The sequence below is a fragment of the Rattus norvegicus genome, chromosome X, assembly GCF_036323735.1.
Source record: "Rattus norvegicus strain BN/NHsdMcwi chromosome X, GRCr8, whole genome shotgun sequence".
Lineage (NCBI taxonomy): Eukaryota > Metazoa > Chordata > Mammalia > Rodentia > Muridae > Rattus > Rattus norvegicus.
Genome location: NC_086039.1, coordinates 64,361,421 through 64,383,348, shown reverse-complemented (window position 1 = coordinate 64,383,348; position 21,928 = coordinate 64,361,421). Strand labels below are relative to the sequence as shown.

The window sequence follows — 21,928 nt, the reverse complement described above, 5'->3', positions numbered from 1 at the left end:
TTCATCTGATAGAGGGCTAATATCCAAAATATACAAAGAACTCAAGAAGACTCCAGAGAGCCAAATAACCCTGTTAAAAATAGGGTACAGGGCTAAACAAAACATTCTCAGCTGAGGAATATCTAATAGCCGAGAAATACCTAAAGAAATGTTCAACATCCTTAGTCATCAGGGAAATGCAAATCAAAAGAACCCTGAGATTCCACCTCACATCAGTCAGAATGGTTAAGATTAAAAAAAAAAAACTCAGGTGACAACCTATGGAGGATGTGGAGAAAGTGGAAAACTTCTCCATGGTTGGTGGGACTGCAAACTGGTACAACCACTCTGGAAATTGGTCTGGAGGTTCCTCACAAAATCGGACATTGTACTGCCTGAGGACCCAGCTATACCTCTCTTGGGCATATACCCAAAAGATACTCCAACAAATAACAAAGACACGTGCTCCACTATGTTCATAGCAACCTTATTTATAATAGCCAGAAGCTGGAAAGAACCCAGATGCCCTTCAACAGAGGAATGGATACAGAAAATGTGGTACATCTGCACAATGGAGTACTACTCAGCTATCAAAAACAATGACTTCATGAGATTCATAGGCAAATGGAATCAACTAGAAAATATCATCCTGAGTGAGGTAACCCAATCACAGAAAAACACACTTGGTATGCACTCATTGATAAGTGAATACTAGCCCCAAAACTCGAATTACCGAAGATGCAATCAACATCCCACAGGAAACTCAAGAAGGATGACCAAAATGTGGATGCTCTCACTCCTTCTTAAAAGGGAGAACAAAAATTTCCATAGGAGGGAATATGTAGGTAAAGTTCAGAGCAGAGACTGAAGGAACAACCATTCAGAGTCTGCCCCACATGTAGCCCATATATATACAGCCACCAAACTAGATAAGATTGATGAAGCTAAAAAGTGCATGCTGAAAGGGACTGGATATAGATCTCTCCTGAGAGACACATCCAGAGCATGTCCAATACAGAGGTCAATGCTAGCAGGAAACCACTGAACTGAGAACAGGATCCCCTTTGGGGGAATTAGAGAAAGGATTGAAAGAACTGAAGGGGCTTGCAACTCCATAAGAAGAACAATGCCAACCAACCTGATCTTCCAGGGACTAAACCACTACCACCGAAAGACTGTACATGGACTGACCCAGGGCTCCAACTGCATATGTAGCAGAGAATAGCCTTGGTGGGGCACCAGTGGAAGGGGAAACCCTTGGTCCTGCCAAGGTTGGACCCCCAGTGCAGGGGAATGTCAGGGGCTTTAAGGGGGGATGTATGGGGTGAATACCCGTATGGGGGAGGGGGAGGGGATGGGGGGCTTATGGACAGGAAGCCGGGAAAGGGAATAACATTTGAAATGTAAATAAAGAAATATATCTAATAAAAAAACAGAAAGTAAAACAAAGTCAAAGTACAGGGAAAGGAATAATACCCAGGGGATTGGCGTGGCCTCCGCAGATATGGTGAGGATCAGTTATGAGCACACAAGGCATTATTTAAGCTTGTCTTTTTTAATATGTTTGCAATTTGAAGACTAAAATGTTAATAAATTGACAAAATAAATGGAGAAACAAGGAAAAAAAGAATGACAGAAGCTATACCCATAGACTCATTATTATGACAGCCTAAACATTAGCTGATGGAGGACAACACTAGACATGCCAAGGTGGATGGAAGAAAGATTAGGAGGTCTCAACCTTACCCAAAGGACTACAGGCAGGCAGCAGGAGAAATAGTATTCCCCAGAGAAGAGCACACCAATTGGTTCTTTAGTACCAAATGGTCAGTCCCGAAATCATATGTGCAAGTAACGTATATAATGATCAGGTTATGTTTCAGAATATATGTGCATACACATATATGTATACAATAACAATTAATGAAAAAGAACCCATGAATTTGTAAGAGAGCAAGGAGGGATATATGAGAAGGTATGGAAAGGATAAAGGGAAGGGGTGAATGTAATTAATCTCAAAAAAATTAAAGTAATAAAAATGAAATATTTTTAAAGGAAAAAATAAGAATAAGTTCAATTTGTAACAGTAATCTGACATAAAAGAAATACACTTCATGCAGTTTAGTTACTAAGTTGATGTCAGCAGCTGCAGAGAGACGCCTAATTGCGCTCTCTCTCTCTCTCTCTCTCTCTCTCTCTCTCTGCATGGCATATTTATATATTATAAGAAAATAAAACATTTGAAAAACTAGAGGGATAATGGACTCATTTACAAATTAAGTAAATTGAAAGACTATTTCATAGACCAATAATATCCCTTAATATCAAATATAAAAAATGGATAAGAATTTCAGTCTGTCACAAGTGAATCTTGCACTAACTCGGGATATCCTAGAAAAATAAAACTTTTTAAGATAAAAATGTCAAGAGAATGATTGTTTAGAGAAGAAAATAGCATAGACCTTTAAAACATAACTTCAAAGGATTCCAAATTAAAGTATTCCTATTAATAGGCTAAAAATAAAGCAAGTCGTTATTATTGCTTAGCTGTTAGAATGATGGATTTATCACAGTTAAAAAATCCTAAATAACAAACAGGTAAAAGCTAACATTCTGACTTTCTTGAAAAAAATCCAGCTATATGCTGTAATTTAGATATTAGTCTTAGTGCGTGTGAGGCTGAAACAGGATGACCATCAGTTTGAAAACAACCTGATCTATAGTAAGGCAGTATTTCATAAAGAAAAAAAAAGCAATTCAGAAATAGGGTTTGCATTAATGTAAGAAAGCCTGAAACTCCCATAACAAATAGAAATAATGTAAAGTTTATGGTAGACATAGTAGGTATGTGTATTTTTGGATAGTTACTTTGGAAATTTTGTACACTTATCACCAAGTAAATTGTTATCACCGGCCAACACGCAATCTTTTGTCTGAAGCACACCAGCTGCTGCCCAGAAAGTGAAGCCTTACCCAATAGCCAAGATGGGCCTCAACCTTGCAGTCCTCCTCCCTCATCTACTGACAATATAGGTGTGAAACACCATACCTGGCCTGAATCTAAATGTTTTTGTTCTTCCCTCCCTTTCCTTCTGGTGTGTGTGTGTGTGTGTGTGTGTGTGTGTGTGTGTGTGTGTGTGTGTGTGTGTGTGTGTGTTGGGGGGTTTGTTTTTGGTTTTTGAAGACTTAGGGTCTCTAGTACATGTTAACAGTGAACTTCCCTTACAGTGAGGATGGCTTTTAATTTCCACTCCTTTTCCATCTACCTTCTGAATGCTGGGGTCATAGGCATGTAGCACTGTTGATGGTTTATATGATACTGGAAATAGATCATGTGCATAGTAGTGAAACACTATACCAATTTATCTACACCCGGCCCCTGTATCTAAGCAGTTTTTTTAAAAAAGTATATATTCATTGTTTTTGTTTTACTTTATTTTATTAAAATTTTATACAATAATTTTGATCATGTCTTTCCCCTTCCCACACTCTTCTCAGATCTTGCCCATTTCCCTACCAACCCAACTCCATTCTTAATCTATCTCTCCTCATCAAAAGCCAAAAATTTAAAAAAAAGTAAAATGAAAACAAACTAACAGAGAGAAGAAAGGTAGTCATTAATATTACCCCAGCTACAAACCTGCAAACTACAACAACATACCTGCAAGATATACTTGTTCAATAGTGGCACAAATGTTATGGGAGTAACCAACCAACTTTGATTGGATGTGTGGCCCACTTCACAAGATCAAACACATACCTGAAACTGTTAAAGTGGCCAAGAACCTGAGCTCAGATATGCATGGGCCTAGGAGAAAGCCTACTAGAACTCTACTAACAGACTGCAATACCCATCAATCAGTGCTGCAATCAACCTCATCAAAGAAGTTTCTGCTTGCTGTAGATGGGCACTAACAAACATACCCATAATTGGGCAATAAGAAGAAAGTCATAGACCTTGGAGCACTTAGTCTTTAATGGAGTGTCTTTCATGAAACTCCTCCTGTCAGTGTTCAAGGATCTATGAGAAAGAGGAGGCCAAGAGACTCTGAGTCAGACGAGGTAATGAATGACTCCAAGGAAACAATATCTCTTTGACAGAACAGTCCCGATGCACACGGGAACTCACAGAGACTGTGATAGCACTCACAGCACCTACACATGTTCAAGCCAGACGAATCACTGCACTGAAAAGAGGAAGTAGACACGACGGCCCACCATCAGCCAAGAAATAATTTGCAATTGATACTTGCTGGGAAATGAGAAAATTAATTTTCTCCAAAGAAGAGTCACTGGGTAAACCAACCATACACCAGGGCAAGCCTCATGCCCACTAGTAGTTGGGCAACACAAAAGGGGCTCCATGTATTTTGTGTCGGGAAGGGAATTTTTGTTTCATTTTAATTTTTGTTGTCATTTTTAAGACGTGAGTGTTTTAATAGGCATTTTCAAATTAACCTTGGCCTGAATTTGACATAAAGAGATGTTTGTAAACTAAAGAAATTCATGTAACATTTCTATTACCTTCTGGCTTTCATTAAACATATAATACCTTTTTGGTGCTATTAAGCCTTGATATACTGTTTAAAAATCTTTTTTTGTAAAGTGGCCTTTTTCAGTTGTGTTGGAAAATGTAAATAATCTTTAATAAAAAATACTCTTAAAAATAGTTAACTGTGCTCTATAGTGGTCATGCCTGGATAGTTTGTTCTCTCTTTAGTTATCAACAATTTAATAATAATTATAACAAGGTTTAATTCTATATTTGATATAAGCAGGTATGAATGCAACTAATTCACATTTTCTCCTAGCCAAATATAGAACTTATTTTCAATAAAAACATTTTAAATTGAATTAAAAGTAGACAAAACTTAAGCTCTGAATTTTTTCTTATGAACTTGTTTTTATAAAATCCAAAGAAATGGCTGGCCTGTTAGGTGACACCAAACAGACAAAGGACAAAGGAAAGATTAGGGATCATAAAGGACTCTTGCTTTATTATCCTTTAAAGGAAATCCTGTTTTTCAAAGTCTCTTGTGATAGCATAGAATGTCGCCTTTCCAAAAGCAAAAATGTTCCTTTTGAAGTCCCACAGAACATGTGTTATGTTACCCTCCAGCTGTGAAAGTGAGAGTCTGTGTCTGCTTCTTAAACAGAAAGTACTGGTATTGTTGCCAATTATGGTATCCCACATCTTCTTTAGATACCAGAGCAAGTAAAAGACATTACATGCTTTGTGATTTTTTTTACTTCACAGTAAATGTGTGAGCTTTGAAATTTAGTCCTGTGTATCTTGCAAGGGCTGAACAAAACATATTCATGAATTGGCATGTGAGAAAAGGATGCCTTCCATATTAAGACCAGTGCCCTGTCCCTTGGTGTGTTCTAAAGATGTGTGAGTGAATGAAAAGCTTAATTCTGTTTCAAAAGCTTTGTGCCTTTTAACTACCGTTATAGCTTTTAAAGAGTGTTTTCTCTTTTGAAGACCACACATCAGCCTTCATAGAATCCCACTTGTGGATAAGGTTACAGGAAAGAAAGAGAGGGTAATAGATAAATACATTTGACCAGTTAAACCTTATTCATGCTTGGAAACTAAATTGTTTGCAATTAAGTTCAAAACGGGTATTCTCTGAGAAGTAATGTAGTTAAACTATTTTTCCTAGGATAACATTTATCCTCATAGGAATTTTTGTTAAGAATGCCTTGAGATGTGTTTCATTTCTCTGATGGATTGTATGTTCTTGGGTTTTCTTTCTCAAACTGTGGGTTGCAATCCTTTGGCAAACCTCTGTCCCCAAAATTATTTGCATTACAATTCTTGGCACTAGTAACATTACACTTATGAAGTAGCAACAAAAATTATGTTAGGGTTGAGGGTCACCACAACAAGAGAAATTGTATTAAAGGGTCACATTAGGGAGGTGAGAATCACTGTCTTAGAGAATCAAAGAGAGTGGCTTTATTTCCTCTTAAAATATCCCCAAGGATGACTCATGAACGCCCCCATTTGCTTCTTATAGTTAAAGTTTCATTGGCTAACTGAGCCATCAGGAGAAAATGTATACACCAAAATCTCTAGGTAATCAGTGTTTAATGACACATGTCTAGTCCTGCCTCAAATGTTATCGACCATACACCAGTTAACATGAAGTATCCTCAAGTCTCCACCTTAGTCACACTTGGAGAGCCTATGGTTTATGTTTGTGACTCCTAGAGAGAAAAAGAAAGTACATATTCTGGTCTTGAAACATAACATGTTCTATATTCCAGTTTAGCACTGCTTAAGTAGAGTTAACAAGTTTTAGTGCTTTTAGAATAACACATACTAATGCTTTTTAAATATATCTGTATAATTTTGTTAACATGCGTCTCATAGATCATTTAGCATTCAAATGAAGAAAATCTGTTCATTAACTGAGGATCTTTTAGTGCTAAATCATTATCTGATATTATACAGCCAAATGTTCTGAGTACTTTTTGACATGGTAAATCCTAATGTTAGAACTAGGATTATGGTTAGGGTTAGGACTAGGGCCACAAAGTTGACTGAAATCTATGACTAAGGCCTAAGATTAGGATTGGGATAGGGCTAAGGCTAGGTCTAGGACTAGTAAGAGGTTAGAGATAAGTATAAGGCTAGAATTAAGTTTTGGTTAGACCTAGTGCTAATATTCAGGCTTAATATTTTGTTAGGGATCCCCCTTAGGATTATGGTTAAATATAGAGCTATGGTTAGTCTTGGTTTAGTGCTAAGGCTAGTGCAAGGCCTAGGTAAAGGGCTAGGCTGTGGTTTGACTCAATGTTAGAGATAGGTGTCTAGTTGAACTTGAACAGGAAGGGGTTTATTTCATCCTGAAATTCTCCCCATCACTGAGGAAAGTTAGGGCAGGAAATTGGAGGAGGCAGGAAACGAAGCAAAGGTCTTGGAGGAAGACTACTTACCTGTTGACTGGTTTTTTTCCATGGCTTGCTCAGCCTACATTTTTATACAACTCAGGACCACTTTCCCAGTAGTGACAACCCCCACCCTGGGCTGACTCCATCTACCTACATCAAACATTAATCGAGACAATACCTACATCAAACATTAATCAAGACAATACCTACATCAAACATTAATCGAGACAATACCTACAGGCCAGGTTTTATTTTTAAAAAATCAAATAATTTCCACATCTATGCTTGGAGACTAATTTTCCATGTGATCCTAGAGTCTGTTTATCACTGACCATCACATTGTATTCTGCAAGGTGGATTGTGCAATGGGGAAAGCACTTGCATGTGAAAAGCCAGAGTGGATGTGGAATTCTTCTTCAAAAGTTTTTTCAGCATCTAATGAGATGATTATGTGTTTTTGTTCCCCCCATCCAGTTTGTGAGTTTATTGAGTATTTTTGCATCAGTACTCTTTTCAAAAGGGTTCATGAACAACCCTTTTGTTCATTAGGGAGGTTGGTCTGAAATTCTCTTACTTTATTGTATCTTTGTGTGGTTTAGTTATCAGGGTGACTGTGACTTTGAATAATTGGTTTGGCAATGTCCCTTCTATTAATATTTTGTGGAATATTTTGAGGAGTATTAGTGTCAACTGTTCTTCAAAAGTTTGGTAAAATTCTCTGTTAAAGCCATCTTGTCCTGGACTTTTTTTTTTAATTAGGAAACTTTTGATGACTGCTTCTATTTCCTTAAGGGTAATAAGACTATTTACATTTGACTTTGGTTTTATTACATCAGATCTTGATTTAACTTTGCTAAGTGGAATCTATCAAGAAAATCATCCATTTTGTCTACATTATCCAATTTTGTGGAGCCTAGGCTTTTGATGTAAGATCTCATTATTCGTTGGATTTCCTCGGTGTCTCTTCATTTCTGATTTTCTTAACTTAGGTACTATCTCTCTGCCTTTTAGTTAGTTTGGCTAAGTTTGTGTATCTTGTTGAATTTCTTAAAGAACTAGCTCTTGGTTTCATTGATTCATTGAATTGTTCTTTTTGCTTCTAATTTATTGATTTCAGGCCTGAGTTTGATTATTTTCTGCCACCAACTTTTCTTGGGTATGTTTGCTTCTTTTTGTTCTAAAGCTTTTAAGTGTGCTTTTAAATTGCTAGTATGAGATCTCTCCAATTCCCATATGAAGGCACTTAGTGTTATGAACTTTCCTCGTAGCACTGCTTTCATTGTGTCCCATAGGTTCAGGTGTTCAAGCCTTTATTTCCATTGATATCTAGAATGTCATAATTTCTTCCCTAATGCAGTGATCATTGAGTACAGATTTGTTAACTTTCCATGAGTTTGTAAGCTTTTAGTTGTTTCTTTTGTTGTTGAAGTCCAGCCTTAATCCATAATGGTTTGATAAGATACAAGGAGTTATTTTGACTTTCTTATATATGTTGAGGCTTGTTTTGTGGCGGAGTATGTGGTCAGCTTTGGAGAGGGTTCCATGAGGTGCTGAGAAGAAGGTATTTTTTGTGTGTGTTTAGGTGAAATGTTTATAGATATCTGTTAGGTCCACTTGATCTGTTAATTTCATTATTTCTCTGTTTAGTTTATGTCTGTTTGTCCAGGAGATTGGTGAGAATGGGGTGTTGAAGTCTCCCAATATTAATGTGCGGAGATAAATTTGTGATTTAAGCTTCAGTAAAGTTTCCTTTACAAATGTGGGTGTCTTTGCATTTGTGGCATAGAGTTTCAGAACTGGGATGTTATCCTGGTAAATTTTTTTTCCTTTGATGAGCATAAAATGTCCTTCCCTGGTATCAAAATTTCTGGTTGCTTTGGAGACTCGGTTATGTCATATGATGTTTTTTTTCTGGAAACTCTCTAATGAGAGGATTTTCTTTTTGCTGAAGCAGAAACTTGGGAAGATGGGTTGCTGAGAACAGACACATGGTGTTTTTCTTGGGAAACGGGTAGGTGATGTTTTGCTAGAGCAGACCGATGTTTGAGAGAACACATGTAGTTTGGAAAGGGTATAAATAAAATCCAACAGACAGTGGATGACCCTGTGTGGTATTGGTTTGCCTTGCCACTCTTCGCTGACAATGCTGTGCCATTGGTTTGCCTTGCCTTCCTCACTGATCATTGTTTGTCTTTATAGAAAGAACTCCTGGTGGTGTCCAGGCAGCTTCTTGCAGCTTCAGCAGACTCTGGCTGAGTGACAGAGACTTGGAAGGTTTCTTCTGGATCAAACCGCCATCACTGTTTGCAAGTGGAATGAATTGCCACTGGTGATTCATGTGAACTAACTTGCTGATATCCTAACAACACAGACTGGATTCACCCCAAAGAAGTATTTCTAAACAGGTCCACATCCTTCTTTGCCGTATTAATCTTTCCTTTCCACTACCTCTGGTAGGTGGTGGGCTAGAAGGGAAGTTAAAGCATTTAAGTACACTTATTAAAACAGGTTCTAGAAAATATAAGTCTACATTTCTCCACCTCTTTCAAAAAATTTTGGTTGAAATTCTAGTTTATTAGATATTAAAAACAACTACTCTTGCTTCTTGGATCTGATTGCTTTGAAAACCTTTTCCAGTCTTCTACTCTGAGGTAAAGTCTACCATTGCTACTGAGATGTGTATCTTGTAAGCAGCAGAATGATGGATCCTGTTTTTGCATCCATTCCATTAACCTGTGTCTTACTGGAGAATTGAGTCCATTGATGCTAAGAGATATTAATGACCAATAATTACAAATTCCTGTTATTTTGATGGTGGTGGTAGTAGAGGGTGTGTGTGTGTGTGTGTGTGTGTGTGTGTGTGTGTCCCGTCTTTGGCTTTTCTGGTGTGGGACTATTTATTTTCTTTGTTTTCGTGGGTGTAGTTAACTTTGGGGTTGGAGTTTTCCTTCTAGTTCCTTATGTAGGGCTGGATTTGTGGAAATATATTGTGTAAATTTGGCTTTATCATGGAATATCTTGCTTTCTCTATCTATGGTGATTAAAAGTTTTGCTGGGTATAGTCTGGACAGACATCTATGGTCTCTTAAGGTCTTTGAGATATCAGTCCAGGCTCTTCTAGGACTTAGGGTCTCTGTTGAGAAGTCTGGTGTAATTCTGATAGGTCTATCTTTATATGTTACTTGACCCTTTTTCCTTACTGCTTTTAATATTCTTTCTTTGTTTTGTGCATTTGTTGTTTTGACTATCATGTGACGGGAGGAGTTTCTTTTCTGGTCCAATCTATTTGGAGTTCTGTAGGCTTCTTGTATGTTTATGGGCATCTCTTTCCTTAGGTTAAGGAAGTTTTCTTTTATAATTTCATTGAAGATATTTACCTGCCCTTTATGTTGGGAATCTTTGCTCTCTTCTACATCTATTATCTTTAGGTTCGATCTTCTCATTGTGTACTGTATTTCCAGGATTTTTGGGTTAGGAGTTTTTTGTGTATTACATTTTCTTTCATGGTCGTGTCAATGTTTTCTATGGAATCTTCTGCTCCTGAGATTCTCTCTTCTATCTCTTGTATTCTGCTGGTGATATTTGCATCTACAACTCCTTATCTCTTTCCTAGGTTTTCTATCTCCAGGGTTGTCTCCCTTTGTGATTTCTTTATTGTTTCTGTTACAATTTTTAGATCCTGGATGGTTTTGTTCAATTCCTTCACATGTTTGGTTGCGTTTTCCTGTAATTCTTTAAGGGATTTTTGTGTTTCCTTTTTAAGGGGTTCTACTTGTTTACTTGTGTTGTCTTGCATTTCTTTAAGGGAGTTATTTAGGTCCTTTTAAAAGACCTCTATCATCATCATGAGATGTAATTTTAAATCCAAATCTTGCTTTTCTGGTGTGTTTGGATATCCAGTATTTGCTTTGGTGGGAGAACTGGGCTCTGATAATGCCAAGTAGTCCTAGTTTCTGTTGCTTAGGTTCCTGCTCTTGCCTTTCACCATCTGTTTGTCCCTGGTGTTGGCTGGATCTTCCTAAAATGCCAAGAAGACTTTTCAGGGAGACAGGTAGAGCCTTAGGCCTAACAGCTGAGCTCAGGGTACAGCACTCTGCTCACTACTGCTGGCTTTGCTCCAGGTAGAACTGTATGTTCCTAAGGTCCTGCAGGCCTGTTCAGGAAGAGAGGCAGAGTCATGGAGCTTAGAGGACAGAGTGCAGCTCACCTCTGCTGACTGTGCCCCAGATGGATTAAGCAGGAAGGGGGATAAGCAGGGCAGGGTCTAGCCTGGGTGTTCCTGGGGTCCAGGAGGCCTGGATGTTCCTGGGATCTAGCAGGACTCCTCAGGAGGAAACGTGATAGAGCTCAGTGGGAGGGGTGAGGGGGCATCATGCTGCTCACCTCCTGCAGGCTTGTTTTATGGAGGTGTTTTCTTAATCATAATTCCCTCGTCTTGGATATGTGTCAAGTTGGCAAAAATCAACCAACACAATAGGTACTCTGTAGGATTAAACTCAGGATTTTGGTTAAGGTTTGGATAAAACTAATTCTAGAGTTAATCCTAGGTTAGGTTTCTGGTTAGAATTGGGCATAGGGTTGGACTTGGGGCTTTGATGAATGTTCGTTCCAGACCAAGAATAGGGTAATTCTAGAGTTATGTGTAGTAATAGTGTTAGGGCTCATGCTATGGCTATGGCCACCATATGACTAAGTCTGAGGTCTTGTTTTCAGTAACAATTAGAATTTGGTGTATGGTTAATGTTTGGTCTTGGTTTAGGGTTAGGGCTATGTCTATAACTAGAGTTGGGATCAGTGCTAGGAAATTGAGCTAGGTTGAGCATTAGGGGATATGGCTATGGCAAGGATTTAACTTTTGTAAAGTTTAAGGCTATGATTGTGCTGGAATTCAGACTATTGCTAGGAATAGGGCTAGGTTAAAAGTTTCAGCAAGGGGACTAGAGAAATGGCTCAGCAATTAGGAGCAATCGCTGTTCTTTCAGAGGACCTATATTTATTTTCATATATCCATATGGCAGGTTACAACCATCTGTAACTTCAGTTTTAAGTCATTGAACATCCTCTTTAGGCAGGCAAAACACTTACATACATAAAAGTAAATCTTTTAAGAAAGACTTTGGGTTATGTTTTAGGCTGTGGCTGGACTTTTGGTGTGCTATAATTACATCTAAGGCTAATGCTACAGTCTAATTCTATATTGTATTTAGGGTTATTGTTATGGCTGTGGATAGGGTTAGGTCTGAGGCAAAAGTTGGGGCAAAGAATAGGGTTCACGTTAGGGCTAATTTTATAGTTGAGTTTAAGGCTATGGGTAAGGATTAGGCGTTGAGCTAGGACTAAGGGTAGATCTAGGTTTAGAATAAGGATAGGCCTAGAGTTAGTTTCATGGTAATATTTATGATTGGGGTTAATTTTACATATACAGACAAGTAGATATTTTTATCTATTCTGGGAGGTAGTTTTTGTTTTTGTTGTGTGTTTGAGACAAGCACAGTCTTGGTATATAACCCAAGCTGAAGTTTAGGCCTATGATTAGGATTAGGGTTAAGGTTAGAGATGGGATTGGGATTAATGCTAGAGTTTGGTTAGGATTTAGGTTTGAGCTATGGCCAAGGCTAGGGTAAGAAATAAGTCTAGGCTAAGGTTAAGTTTAATGTTTAATGTCACTAGGTTATATTAAGAACAGGTAAATGGAAGGGTTGTGGAAAGGGTTATCTTCTAGGGTTAAGAGGGCTGTGGCTTTGACTAGGGTTAATTCTAGGGCAAGGACAGGGTGAAGGCTAGGGTTCTAGCTAAGGCTAAGGTTCGAATTACAGATAAAGATAGTGGTAGTTCTTTGGGTTTTGCTTAGGGATAAACTAGGATGGTTATAAGATTAAATTTAGACTTGAATCTATCCTTCAGATTAGGTCTAAATTTAATTAGGTCTTAATTTAGATATCTATTATTAGTATTGATATTAATTAGGATTAGATATTGTTTTCAAGACAGTGTTAGGGCTAGGGCTAAGCTAATATTATGTTTTGGTTTTACATTTGGGATAGGGCTGGTGTGAGGGCTAGGGCTATAGTTGAAGCTTGGGTTAGGATAAATATTTTGTCTAGACTTTGGATTTTTGGTGCCAGCATGGGATAGGGTTAATTTTAACACTACGGATGGGGCTAGTTTAAGGGTTATGGTTGGGGTTACGCTTATGGTTGTGGATAGGCCTTGGGTTTAAGTCGTCTAGTTTTGTTTCTGTGCTTCGATTAAATACTGGAACCAAAGGTTAAGTTTGGGAAGAAAAGATTTATTTGGCTTACATATATAGAGTATGGTGAACATTTAACATTACAATTTCAACAATAAGCAAATTAAGGACATTTATCTCTAATCTTCTCCACGTAGGCATTAGTCAACCAGAGGATAGCCACAATAATCAGTGATCCAAGAAGCTCTCTCCACCGCCACAGCCTGCAAAAACAAGACAAAAGGTAGGGAAATATTTTTGTTCATCAGTACCTTCAATCCCAGCCCTAGCTAAGACACAGTGGAAATAAGGAAAGTTCTTTCATCCTGAAAAAGCAGCACAAGAAAACAGGTGGGAATTTCGCTAGTAACACATAAGCAAATAGGATAAAATAACATTAGTAAGGACTCTAAAATTAAATTTCCACTGGGACTACAGCTAATAAAAGTGGTTTTATAAACCATATTTGATAACTGAAACAGTCATTGTAGCTGCAGGAAGTAAGTCATCATGGAAAAGTGAAAGAACAGACTCAGTTCAACACCGAAACGGCAAGAGCAGATATGACCTGAGAGGCTGGCATATCAGAATGCTTTGGCCCAGTATCCAAGGATACAGCAAGATACATTACATGGGGCTTGAGAATCATTATTTTGTAGAGGAGAGAAGAGAGTGAGGAGGGACAGTGTAGCCAGACTTTTGCTACTTTGTGACTTCTTTCTTCCACCCTTCCTAGATAAGAGAGAAAAAGGGATAGAGAAGAAAGGAAAGAGAACCCTGAAAAAAGCCAGCAGTCAGAAAAAGATGATGTAATCATTATACTACTTCCTGCTAATTAGGTACATTGAGTTCTTTGGGGGCAAATTTGATCTTTGCGATCAGGATGTCTAGTTTCTTCTTGTTGTTTCTTCTATTTACACACAATTACTCTACAAACTACAACCAGGAGCAACCAATAACAATCCACCAAGCAACCAGCAGCTCACCAAAAACCAACCACCTATCAGGGCTCTAGCGTTTATATACCCTCTGAAAGGTTTCAGAATTCCAAACACAAGCACAGAAACTATCTGCAGCTGGCAAAATCATGCTCCTGCTAGAGCATTACACAAATCGGTGTCAGCTGCTGTGGACAACCTGAAGCAGGCCCATATCCCACATGTGGGATTCAAGTGAAAGCATATTCTTATATTTATGTGTTCTCTTTCTTTCTTTCTTTCTTTCTTTCTTTCTTTCTTTCTTTCTTTCTTTCTTTCCTTCCTTCCTTCTCTCTCTCTCTTTCTTACTTTCTTCATTCATTCATTTTACATTCCACCTGCAGCGCCCCCCCCTCTTCCCAGTCCCTGCTCCTCCCATTTCCCCTCACACAGCCCCTATCATTCCCCTCTTCTCCTCCCAGAAGGGGGAGGCCCCCTCCTGTGTACCAACCCAACTGGCAAATCAAGTCACCGAAGGACTAGACATAACCTTCCCCACTGAAGCCAGACAAAGCAAGTCCAATTAGGGGAACAGGCAGGCAACAGAGTAGGGACAGCACTAGCTCCAGTTGTTTAGGGCCCACATGAAGACCAACCTGCTCATCTGCTACATATGTGCAGGCGAGCTAGCTTTAGCTTGTGTATGCTCTTTGGTTGGTGGGTCAGTCTCTGAGAGCTCCCAAGGGTACAAGTGAATTGACTCTGTTGGTCCTCCTGTGGGGTTCCTATCCCCTCAGGGCCTTCACTTCTTCCCCCAACTCTTCCATAAGACTCCCTGACCTCTGTCCAATGTTTGCCTGTGGGTCTCTGCACTTGTTTCAGTCAACTGCTAGGTGGAGCCTCTCAGAGAAGAGTTATGCTAAGCTCCTGTCTGCAAGCATAACAGATTATTACTAGTGTCAGAGATTGGTGCTTGACCACGGGATGGGCCTCAAGTTGGACCAGTCACTGGTTGGCGATTCTCTTAGTGTCTGCTCCATCTTTGTCCCTGTACTTCTTCTAGGAAGGACAAATTTGGGGTCAAAGGTTTTGTGAGTGGGTTGGTGTCCTTATCCCTCCACTGAGAGTCCTGCATGGCTGCAGGAAGAGGCAACTTCAAGCTCCATATCCACCACTGTTAGGAGTCTCAGCTAGAGTTATCCACATAGACTTCCTGGAGACTACCTCATCCCAGGTCTCTGGCATGTCCTAAAATCCTAGAAATAAACCCCCCTCCACCACCCCATCAGTATCAATTCTCTCTCTCTCTCTCTCTCTCTCTCTCTCTCTCTCTCTCTCTCTTCCCCTACCACCCAGTCTCCCACCCAGTTCTTTATTTCCATGACTTAATTTATTTAATGCCTATGTTTTTAAAAGAAACTGAAAATCTCACTGTAGGACTGACTTCTACTGGCTCAGAAACTGCCCCTTTTGTGTGAATGCAGAGAGATAAGTCAGAGTGCCTGTTGCTATAAACTTCAGGCTCCAGTCACAATGGGGATGATTATTTTCTAGAATTCTTTGGGCATCAGGCTTCTTACAGCTTTTGGCCTGTTTCATAGGCCTGATTTTGGTGTAAGTGATTTGATCTCTTTCATACCCTTTACATGTAAAAGGTAGGAGGAGCTGTTTTCTGTCCAGCTACTTTGTGCTGGCAGCAGGGGCTTCTTTCAGAAGCTTTTCAGTCTGTAGTGACTTTATGAGAAGCATTGTTTTGAATTTATCCTGTGTGAATCTAGTGATGGTCGTGATACCATCCAAGGGGAACTTCTATAAATAGTCTAAAAGACAATGTAAAAATATATGTACGAGGATAATAAGGAAGAAAGGAGTGATTAAGGGAAGGATTAGAGAGAACAAAAAGCCCATCCAGAGGAAGAGGTCTTTTTGTTGATTTTTTTGAGCCTGGTACGTATGTCTTTGGACTTTGTCTTGAACCAGGTTGAGTCTTCTGATGTAGATGCAAGATTATACCTGGAGAAGGGCCCAAATCCTTCCATTTCACTAGTCTGGAAATATAACTATTTTCAATTTTGGAGAACCATCACAGTTAATGAATTTATTTGATTCTGAGGGATGTCAAGCTGAATCTAACTGGTATTAGAGGTTTCAGGGCAAAGACACTTTAACTGCTTCATAGCTAGCAAGAGGAGCATTGTAGAAGAGGAACAAGCTGGAGTGCCTCAGAGGAGGGTCCGTTTAGGGCCCATAATAAAACTGGACAGAAAAATCCAGAAAATAAGGAAGTCATGTAATGATAATATGCACCCTTGGAACATGTTATGCAAGCAAGGTAGCATGTGTAATATAAAAAATTGAGGCTATGGGTACTATTAGAATTTTTACTGAGAGAGGACTTAAAAATAGTTGGAACAGTATTTCTCATTAGAGAATGAGAACAGGTAAGAAAACCACTTAAAGAACACTTGGTATCATAGGTATTAGCAAGAGGGGTTTTCTTGTCCTGTACCAGAGTCCTGTTAAATGATTAGGTAACCATGTAATCAGCTGTTTATTATGTCAGACTCCAGTATAAGGAATAAGTACCTGGAAACTTTGTGAAGGAAATCAGTTAAAATCAGCATCTAGACAAGAAAAAAATGGAATCCTGTTGATTCCTTTTTATAAGGTTATCTAGAAATGTCCCAAGGACACAAGTCCTTGAATAATTTCCCCAAACCTGTGAGTTTGATGATGGGTTACCTAATGATCTCTTTTAGTTAGGGAAAATGTGTGATTAGAGTTTAGAAAGGAATAATGACATTTAAGAAGATAGGTGTCTGTGTGTCTTTGTGTGTGTGTGTGTGTGTGTGTGTGTGTGTGTGTGTGTGTGTGTGAATGTTTAGCTGCAGGTAGATACTGAAGTGTTGAACTGAGCCAAGGTCTTGTCTTTGTATGATCTCTCTCTCTCTCTCTCTCTCTATATATATATATATATATATATATATATATATATATATATATTATAATATACACATATATATATATAGAAAGACAAGATCTATTATATAATACACACACACACACACACACATATATATATATATATATATATATATATATACAATTTTTAAATCAAGAAACGCCCTATTTTGTGGTAAATTGATAAATAGTTCTCCAAATAACATCTCATAAGGTTAAGTATAGTATTTGAGTACTGTTAAACAAACATACTATATCATTTTAATTCTGGTTATGCTTTCCTGCTGGGTGTTTAAGACCATGTAGGTGGCCAGAAATTTTTCCTCTGTCTTAATTCTCCTTTGGTAGAATGGACATTAGTTAGAATTTACCTTAGAGGGCAAGGAGGACATATTATTCTTTTTAACTCTTCTGAGCACATTAATATAGCTTCCTAAAATATTGAACACCTAGAAGGTCAATTACATCGGTTTGGTACTTTTAAAACTTTTTTTTATTATTTACTTTTTTTTTATTAACTTGAGTATTTCTTATATACATTTCGAGTGTTATTCCCTTTCCCGGTTTCCGGGCAAACATCCCCCTCCTCCCTCCCCTTCCTTATAGGTGTTCCCCTCCCCACCCTCCCCCCATTGCCGCCCTCCCCCCAACAGTCTAGTTCACTGGGGGTTCAGTCTTAGCAGGACCCAGGGCTTCTCCTTCCACTGGTGCTTTTACTAGGATATTCATTGCTACCTATGAGGTCAGAGTCCAGGGTCAGTCCATGCATAGTCTTTAGGTAGTGGCTTAGTCCCTGGAAGCTCTGGTTGCTTGGCATTGTTGTACATATGGGGTCGCGAGCCCCTTCAAGCTCTTCCAGTTCTTTCTCTGATTCCTTCAACGGGGGTCCTATTCTCAGTTCAGTGGTTTGCTGCTGGCATTCGCCTCTGTGTTTGCTGTATTCTGGCTGTGACTCTCAGGAGCGATCTACATCTGGCTCCTGTCGGTCTGCACTTCTTTGCTTCATCCATCTTGTCTATATGGGTGGCTGTATATGTATGGGCCACATGTGGGGCAGGCTCTGGATGGGTGTTCCTTCAGTCTCTGTTTTAATCTTTGCCTCTCTCTTCCCTGCCAAGGGTATTCTTGTTCCCCTTTTAAAGAAGGAGTGAAGCATTCACATTTTGATCATCCGTCTTGAGTTTCATTCCTTCTAGACATCTAGGGTAATTCAAGCATTTGGGCTAATAGCCACTTATCAATGAGTGCATACCATGTATGTCTTTCTGTGATTGGGTTAGCTCACTCAGGATGATATTTTCCAGTTCCAACCATTTGCCTACGAATTTCATAAAGTCATTGTTTTTGATAGCTGAGTAATATTCCATTGTGTAGATGTACCACATTTTCCGTATCCATTCCTCTGTTGAAGGGCATCTGGGTTCTTTCCAGCTTCTGGCTATTATAAATGAGGCTGCTATGAACATAGTGGAGCATGTGTCTTTTTTATATGTTGGGGCATCTTTTGGGTATATGCCCAAGAGAGGTATAGCTGGATCCTCAGGCAGTTCAATGTCCAATTTTCTGAGGAACCTCCAGACTGATTTCCAGGATGGTTGTACCAGTCTGCAACCCCACCAACAATGGAGGAGTGTTCCTCTTTCTCCACATCCTCGCCAGCATTTGCTGTCACCTGAGTTTTTGGCCTTAGCCATTCTCACTGGTGTGAGGTGAAATCTCAGGGTTGTTTTGATTTGCATTTCCCTTATGACTAAAGATCTTAAACATTTCTTTAGGTGTTTCTCAGCCATTCGGCATTCCTCAGCTGTGAATTCTTTGTTTAGCTCTGAACCCCATTTTTAATAGGGTTATTTGTTTCCCTGAGGTCTAACTTCTTGAGTTCTTTGTATATTTTGGATATAAGCCTCTATCTGTTGTAGGATTGGTAAAGATCTTTTCCCAATCTGTTGGTTGCCGTTTTGTCCTAACCACAGTGTCCTTTGCCTTACAGAAGCTTTGCAGTTCTATGAGATCCCATTTGTCGATTCTTGATCTTAGAGCATAAGCCATTGCTGTTTTGTTCAGGAAATTTTTTCCAGTGCCCATGTGTTCCAGATGCTTCCCTAGTTTTTCTTCTATTAGTTTGAGTGTGTCTGGTTTGATGTGCAGGTCCTTGATCCACTTGGACTTAAGCTTTGTACAGGGTGATAAGCATGGATCGATCTGCATTCTTCTACATGTTGACCTCCAGTTGAACCAGCACCGTTTGCTGAAAATGCTATATTTTTTCCATTGGATGGTTTTGGCTCCTTTGTCAAAAATCAAGTGACCATATGTGTGTGGGTTCATTTCTGGGTCTTCAATTCTATTCCATTGGTCTATCTGTCTGTCTCTGTACCAATACCATGCAGTTTTTATCACTATTGCTCTGTAATACTGCTTGAGTTCAGGGATAGTGATTCCCCCTAAAGTCCTTTCATTGTTGAGGATAGCTTTAGCTATCCTGGGTTTTTTGTTATTCCAGATGAATTTGCAAATTGTTCTGTCTAACTCTTTGAAGAATTGGATTGGTATTTTGATGGGGATTGCATTGAATCTGTAGATTGCTTTTGGTAAAATGGCCATTTTTACTCTATTAATCCTGCCAATCCATGAGCATGGGAGATCTTTCCATCTTCTGAGGTCTTCTTCAATTTCTTTTTTCAGTGTCTTGAAGTTCTTATTGTACAAATTTTTTACTTGCTTGGTTAAAGTCACACCGAGGTACTTTATATTATTTGGGTCTATTATGAAGGGTGTCGTTTCCCTAATTTCTTTCTCAGCCTGTTTCTCTTTTGTGTAGAGGAAGGCTACTGATTTATTTGAGTTAATTTTATACCCAGCCACTTTGCTGAAGTTGTTTATTAGCATTAGTAGTTCTCTGGTGGAACTTTTGGGATCACTTAAATATACTATCATATCATCTGCAAATAGTGATAGTTTGACTTCTTCCTTTCCAATCTGTATCCCCTTGACCTCCTTTTGTTGTCTGATTGCTCTGGCTAGAACTTCAAGAACTATATTGAATAAGTAGGGGGAAAGTGGGAAGCCTTGTCTAGTCCCTGATTTTAGTGGGATTGCTTCAAGTTTCTCTCCATTTAGTTTAATGTTACCTGCTGGTTTGCTGTATATGGCTTTTACTATGTTTAGGTATGGGCCTTGAATTCCTATTCTTTCCAGGACTTTTATCATGAAGGGGTTTTGAATTTTGTCAAATGCTTTCTCAGCATCTGATGAAATGATCATGTGGTTTTGTTCTTTCAGTTTGTTTATATAATGGATCACGTTGATGGTTTTCCGTATATTAAACCATCCCTGCATGCCTGGGATGAAGCCTACTTGATCATGGTGGATGGTTGTTTTGATTTGCTCTTGGATTTGGTTTGCCAGAATTTTATTGAGTATTTTTGCATCGATATTCATAAGGGAAATTGGTCTGAAGTTCTCTTTCTTTGTTGGTTCTTTGTGTGGTTTAGGGATAAGAGTAATTGTGGCTTCATAGAAGGAATTCGGTAGGGCTCCATCTGTTTCAATTTTGTGGAATAGTTTGGATAATATTGGTATGAGGTCTTCTATGAAGGTCTGATAGAATTCTGCACTAAACCCGTCTGGACCTGGGCTCTTTTTGGTTGGGAGACCTTTAATGACTGCTTTTATTTCCTTAGGAGTTATGGGGTTGTTTAACTGGTTTATCTGTTCCTGATTTAACTTCAGTACCTGGTATCTGTCTAGGAAATTGTCCATTTCCTGCAGATTTTCAAGATTTGTTGAATATAGGCTTTTATATTAATATCTGATGATTTTTTGAATTTCCTCTGAATCTGTAGTTATGTCTCCCTTTTCATTTCTGATTTTGTTAATTTGGACACACTCTCTGTGTCCTCTTGTTAGTCTGGCTAAGGGTTTATCTATCTTGTTGATTTTCTCAAAGAACCAACTTTTGGTTCTGTTGATTCTTTCTATGGTCCTTTTTGTTTCTACTTGGTTGATTTCAGCTCTGAGTTTGATTATTTCCTGCCTTCTACTCCTCCTGGGTGTATTTGCTTCTTTTTGTTCTAGAGCTTTTAGGTGTGCTGTCAACCTGCTGACGTATGCTCTTTCCTGTTTCTTTCTGCAGGCACTCAGAGCTATGAGTTTTCCTCTTAGCACAGCTTTCATTGTGTCCCATAAGTTTGGGTATGTTGTACCTTCATTTTCATTAAATTCTAAAAAGTTTTTAATTTCTTTCTTTATTTCTTCCTTGACCAGGTTATCATTGAGTAGAACATTGTTCAATTTCCACGTATATGTGGGCACTCTTCCCTTATTGTTACTGAAGACCAGTTTTAGGCCATGGTGGTCCAATAGCATGCATGGGATTATTTCTATCTTTCTGTACCTGTTGAGGCCCGTTTTTTGACCAATTATATGGTCAATTTTGGAAAAAGTACCATGAGGAGCTGAGAAGAAGGTATATCCTTTTGCTTTAGGATAGAATTTCTATAAATATCTGTTAAGTGCATTTGGCTCATGACTTCTCTTAGTCTGTCTACATCTCTGTTTAATTTCTGTTTCCATGATCTGTTCATTGATGAGAGTGGGGTGTTGAAATCTCCTACTATTATTGTGTGAGGTGCAATGTGTGGTTTGAGCTTTAGTAAGGTTTCTTTTACGTATGTAGGTGCCCTTGTATTTGGGGCATAGATATTTAGGATTGAGAGTTCATCTTGGTGGATTTTTCCTTTGATGAATATGAAGTGTCTTTCTTCATCTTTTTTGATGACTTTTAGTTGAAAATTGATTTTATTTGATATTAGAATGGCTACTCCAGCTTGCTTCTTCTGACCATTTGCTTGGAAAGTTGTTTTCCAGCCTTTCACTCTGAGGTAGTGTCTGTCTTTGTCTCTGAGGTGTGTTTCCTGTAGGCAGCAGAATGCAGGGTCCT

At 38.7% G+C, this 21,928-nt stretch overlaps 1 protein-coding gene across 3 annotated transcripts in view; it reads left to right on the top strand.

Moving 5' to 3' along the window:
* The window catches only part of Asb12 (ankyrin repeat and SOCS box-containing 12), a 149,393-nt gene that overhangs the window by 104,267 nt on the left and 23,198 nt on the right, over positions 1–21,928 (top strand). For all 3 annotated transcript variants that reach the window (XM_039099991.2, NM_001037367.1, XM_063280265.1), the window contains one exon: positions 13,267–13,352. The gene's annotated coding sequence lies outside the window, so the exon portion shown is untranslated. The remainder of the gene's footprint in view (positions 1–13,266; positions 13,353–21,928) is intronic.